Here is a 5,568-nt window from a genome sequence, read left to right as displayed (position 1 = left end):
AGTACTTCCAAACCTTTCAGTTCATCAGGAATGTACAGCCTTAGAAGAAATCTTAAACTATAAATAATAGTATTTCTTCTGTAATGATTTAATAATTTTAGAAAGACTGTTTAAAAGGTTTTTAGTGTTCTAAATAGTAGTATAGACTTCTTCTGTGGCAAGACACCACCTTTGATGGTCCAAAGGGTCAAAAGTATTGGGACTTAATTTAATTAATATAACTGTTTGAGCTTTCCAATAAGGCAGACTATAGTTAAATTTGATAACTGGTGATTAATCTTAATATAAACAATATATGTATCAAAATCGTAAACTAAGCCAATCAGAACAAATTTATACTTTTTCTGTCCATCGTGTGATAGAAAATTTAAAATTATGTTCTTAAAAAAATGTAAAATCTTCAATAAATTCTAAATATTACTACTGTATTATTAAATTAATTTAAATTTTATCAATTGTAATTGAAAAAATGTTAAAATAATCATTTTTAATAATTGAATTATACTTTTAATAAAACTTGAATTCTTATTCACATTCTAACAATTGTCTTTCGAGAAGTGTTCAAGGATCCCAATTTATTTAAATTTCATTCAAAATCTCTCTTAGAAGTTTTGGCATAATTGCTTCTGTAAAAATATGAAAGTAATTTTGACTAAACAGAATAAAGATATTTCTTTTAAAATTTCTGTTGTTTTAGTATGTTGAATTTATTAATTTTATAAATGGTTAAATATAACAGTCATTACTATTAATTTCAAATAAAATTAGAATGAGAAAAATAAACATTTCCATTGTCTCATTTATGAATGTTTGCTTTTCTTCTTCCTTTTCTGTGCTTAGATCTTCTTCTTTAGTATTTTTTCTAATTGTGGTTGCTTTCCTTGTACTACAGAAACAGAAACATCATTAATGAGTCTCCTAACATAAAAAAGAAGGAAACATATTCACATTAATTCTAAGAGAGAGATCTGTTGCTATTAGAAAAATAATTTTATGTTGATTAAGTCATGTGACCAAAATGCATAAGTTTTTTAAATTACAAAAAATAACTTAGTTTATAGCAGGTGGCCGGTCCAATAATCAGCTTATCACTGTAAAAAATAAATTACAATTAACTAAAAAATATAATTAATTTAGTTGTATTTTTTATTATGTTAACATTAAATTTTTGTAAAAGAAAAGCATGTTCTAAACTCAATTTGCAGTTCATATTCGTAAGTTTTATTTGGAACATACAAAATAAGACATGGTTAAGTGACCTTTGCACTATCCTGTATATTACTGTTTCATTCTGTAATTATTCTTTCCAATCTTTTTAATTGTTTTGTTAGTTTTAATGATAATGCATATTATAATACAATTGAAAATTCAAAAAGGGATATCTGGATACACTGCTGTATATTAAAATGGCATATTAGAGTTATCATAAGACCTTTGAGAATAGATCATTTCAAATGTTCAGCTGGAACCTCAGTTCATAATATAAAAATTATAACCTTACTCACTATTTCCAGTATATAATTTCAGTCCTGCACTAATGTTTTCTACACCCTTAAGAAATCTTCCTCGGGTTTTTACCATTGCAAATTTGAGTAATAAGAGATTCTAGTTCTGGAATGAGTTTAAAGTATTGAGAAATTTCAAATTAATTATCTCTTTAAAATAAATTTACTACATTTTGCATTAAATCTTCATATTTGAATCAACACATTTTATATTTTATAAACAGTAAACCTTTACTTTTGAAAACAAAACATGATCTTGGTTATAAGTGATATTATGTAAACAAGTGTTACAGTAACAGAAAAAGATTCATCATCATAGAATTTAACTTGAGTATAGGAGATATCCTAAAAGTGCTAACATATTTTGGAATTTTCATGGTTATATTCTATTAAATTATGATGTTTGACTTGAGTCTTTTTCTTTTATTTGGATATTTTCTTAATTTTATTTTAATAAATTATCATTTCTGTAGGATAGTTATAAAAAATAAATTTGTTTTTGGACCATTCAAGGACTATATGCTAATTTGCTATATTTAATAAAATGCTATGTCCTTGAATGTCCATTATCCACGGCTTAATTCTTAATAAAATCAGCTGACATGAATGAGAAATGGGGAACTAAAACCCCAAAAGCAATGAAGTTTGACCATCTAAACAATGGTGAAACAATATCAGGAAAGTATTTAAAGAAACTACTAATTTGCATTGTGTAAGACGTCAATGCATAGAATTTTCTTTATTAAAAAAAGTAGTTTTAAAGATGTTATTTTTACTAACAGAAAATAAAATTAATTCATGTGGATAGGGATCACTATGGGCTCCTAAGTTTTCTTCAGACCCAGAGAAAAATCTCCAGCTCCCTTTGACAAGGCACCCTTTCTCATTCCATCAACCGTGCTATCCACAAGAGTGGATAGCACGGTTGATGGAATGAGTTGGATAACAGGGTTGATGGAATGATTGGGCTTGGCCGTTAAGAGCAATGAGTTAGAATATACTACATAGAGTGGCAACAGTGACGCCATGTTTAAAGAAAATTGAATACACGTCCACCATTTTCCTTTTAGTCAAGGGAGCGTGCCACTCTTGGTGAAGGCAATGAGGTAGAATATTCTAACTCGTGTAAAAGTGTGCAGAGGAATAGTTTTAACCCTTGACAGATGGTGCGAGTCAAAAGACTCTACTTAGGTTTTTTAATTTTGAATAAACAAGACAAAATATTCTGTAGCAATAAGTTAAATGCATTTCAAAACATTCTTAATTTTACTTTCCTGTTATGTATACATAAAAAGGAAAGCATTGGAATCGTGTCAAATTTAGCTCTCAAAGTTTTTTTTTACAAATCTCCACATTTTGAGACCTGAACCCAAAAAAGTAAAACAAAAAATGGAAAAATATTCCATGTATGTGTGTGTCAACGTCTATAAGAAACAAAATTTGGCATGCTGGCTTATGTATAAGCAGTGGTGATATTCAGCGGGTTCGCACAGGTTCGGCCGAACCCTTTGTTAACATTTTCAAAGTTTTCCGAACCCGTTGTTAAACACACGTAACATTTCTCAGTGGTTTTTTCTTTTAAAAATATGTTAAAATATACGTATTATACTCTGTAACACTACTAAACTAGAGCCTTATACACCGTTCGCCTTGGTGCAACCTCCATCGACCGTTTCAATCTCGACTGAAACGAGGTTTAATCGCGATCGACTCAAGAGAGTTCTCGAAACTAGGTCCGGTCATACGAGAGATTCCACAATCCCACGCGCGCGACAAAATATAAGATGACTGCAGTACACGTGTCGGGCTATCGACAGCGAAATAAAAAAGATATTGTATTTCGAGAGACGATGACATCTGTCTATTATTATAATAATACCTAATGATAAAATAAATGATTTAGAAAAGTTTTTTCTTGAGAAACAGACTTTCTCTGATTAAAAAAAAAAGCTAATTTTTATGTTTATAAAATATTTTGAATGAAAATATTAAAATATGTACAAAATAAACCATTTTGAACACTTTTTTATTATGTATCAAAAAAATATAGTTATGGCATTAACAATGTTAAATTTTAACTGACTTAATTTTGCCAACGCATTTGTTTTTATTTATATGGGTATCTTAAGGTCAGTTTTTGCGCTAATGTTGCTAATGCACCATTTGAGCGAAAAAAATTTGTTAAAGAAAAATTTTCTGTTAGCAAACCCTTTGTTAAATATTTCGAATATCACCACTGCGTATAAGGATCATTGATGTCATTAAATTTTGGTGGTTAAAAGGTTGAAGGGGTGAAGAGATAAAGGGGTTTCATGTGTTGTATCTCGAGAGAGGTCTAACCAAATGAAGATGTTATTTATTATTAATATTACAGTTTTATATATATATAAAACTCATCACTACCCTCAAAATTAAGCTTTTTGCCATTAGGTAATAATTAAAAATTAAAAAGTTATAAGTAAAATTCTTTCAATTGTGAGACTGGTGATATTTATCACGTCTTTCTTAATTATCCGCAGTTAAAAGAGACCGAGATTAAAACATTTCACTTTATTTAGGCTATTTAACAATGCATTTCGGAGTAATAATTTTCCAATTCCTCTTCAGGCTCGTGACTTCAGTGTTTAAGTTTGTTGTCTACAACATAACGTACAAAAGGTTAGTTCATGTTAATATACTTTCATTTTCCAGAATGATGCGTATAGTGGCAATTTGTTCACATCCTAATGGTGCAGTTTCCACATATTTTTTTTTTTTTAACTCTCACTTACTGGCATGTTTTTATCTATTTTTGATGGGCAAATGCAACCCTTCTTCCATTTCCCACAATTATTAACTCCTTATAACCTCTTAGAAGGATTTTAACGTCAACAATGTGGTTTGTAACGCGACAAAGGTCAAAATGTAGTTTGTTTGTGAAAATATTTACAATGAAAAACTATAACTATAATAAAAACACAAGAACACTACTTATATTCTGCAAAATAAAAAAACACTGTCCGAAAAAAATCAACAACGTACCGAGTATGGCATAGATCAGACTGCCTGAGTACACTATAAATAAACAAATAAGTTTTGACTGAGAGTAAAGACCTTCAAGACCTGGTTCGTACTTATAAAAATATTAGCATTTTGAGAATTAAGTACTACGATTACCACTTTAAACTCTGATCTTACATTCTTTATAATAATTAAATAAAATTTAGAAAATGACTAATTTGAGATGAAATAATCTAGGTTTAGATGGGAAAATAGATTCTAAAGTATAATCCTGCCCAACACGTAGTACAGACTTCAATGTTTTGACTTAAAATAAAATGGCAGTTGATAGTACCCGTCGTTGCTACCAAGACTGCTGTATCTAAAATCAGTCACTCTATATATAGTATATTCTAGCTCGTTGGTATGTACAGTATTCAGCCCGCTTTTCATCTGAATTCTGGCCATAGCACTCGGTGCGTAGCTAGGGGAGGTGACCGTGAGAAAAATAAAAACTTAAACAAACCATCACAATGTTTTTCAACGATAAATCACTTAGGCTTGAAGCCATTTTAACCAAGTTATCCATATTAGATAATTTAATTTTACAGAATCTCTTGTGAATCTTATGGTCGCACTAAAGTTATTTCTGACAATTTGCGTATCAGTCTCTTCGTGTGAAAGGAGTTTCAGCAAACTAAAATAAAAAATTACTTGCGGTTAACAATGACCCAAACGAGACTTAACAATCTTGGCATATTAACAATAGAACACTAGTCGACACAAAATATAAATTTTGAAGATGTGATTTCCTAGTTTGCAGCTGTTAAAGCTAGAAAGAAGAGCTTTTAAGTGTTTGTACATAATATGTATATGAGAGTATATTAATTCTACTCTCATTCTTCTTTTGCCATATCCAACTTTCACTTTCATACATCAATGTGAAAGAATGTTTAATAAAACTGTACTATTATTATCATAATATTGTAACTTGACAATTAATGACACTTATTTGTATTAACTAAATAAAACCATACTTTACGTTTATCGCCGATTTTTATTAATTTTAACAGTTTTAATTCTT

At 29.4% G+C, this 5,568-nt stretch overlaps 1 long non-coding RNA gene across 1 annotated transcript; it reads right to left on the bottom strand.

The window, feature by feature from the left end:
• Window positions 1-259: 259 nt before the first annotated feature.
• LOC111613651 lies at window positions 260-5,243 on the bottom strand. The gene is made up of 4 exons (XR_002754798.1): window positions 5,011-5,243; window positions 1,506-1,611; window positions 747-1,091; window positions 260-626 (listed from the first exon to the last, which is right to left on the bottom strand). It is a non-coding gene; the product is annotated as an uncharacterized LOC111613651 (long non-coding RNA).
• Window positions 5,244-5,568: the final 325 nt, after the last annotated feature.

Source organism: Centruroides sculpturatus, unplaced genomic scaffold (genome assembly GCF_000671375.1).
Source record: "Centruroides sculpturatus isolate CEXI.00-Female unplaced genomic scaffold, Cexi_2.0 scaffold1805, whole genome shotgun sequence".
In the NCBI taxonomy this organism is placed as follows: domain Eukaryota; kingdom Metazoa; phylum Arthropoda; class Arachnida; order Scorpiones; family Buthidae; genus Centruroides; species Centruroides sculpturatus.
Note: the sequence above shows the minus strand (reverse complement) of the source record. Positions and strands in the feature narration are given on the sequence as shown.